Source organism: Neophocaena asiaeorientalis, unplaced genomic scaffold, assembly GCF_003031525.2.
Source record: "Neophocaena asiaeorientalis asiaeorientalis breed wild unplaced genomic scaffold, Neophocaena_asiaeorientalis_V1.1 scaffold236, whole genome shotgun sequence".
Taxonomy (NCBI): domain Eukaryota; kingdom Metazoa; phylum Chordata; class Mammalia; order Artiodactyla; family Phocoenidae; genus Neophocaena; species Neophocaena asiaeorientalis.
In genome coordinates this window covers 879,418-879,689 of record NW_020173418.1, presented here as the reverse complement: position 1 = coordinate 879,689, position 272 = coordinate 879,418, and positions in this window count along the sequence as shown.

Genomic DNA, 272 nt, shown 5'->3' with positions numbered 1-272 from the left:
AGGGGTGGGGTGAGGTGGCAGGTGGGTGGGCGCAGAGGCAGAGCTGCAGGCTTGGCGGTGCAAATACAGGGCCCCCAGTTAAGTTTGCCTCTCAGGTAAACAAATGGGTTTTGGTGGGTGTCCCATGCGATATTTAGGACTGGAAGAGCGCTAGCAAGACGCAGCGTTCGCTGGGATAATGGTCCCTCACAAAGCTGTTCGGGGGCCCGCAGAGAGCCGCCCCTGGGCCCTGAAACCAAGACACGTCAGCTGTGGAAACTCGAATGGGACCG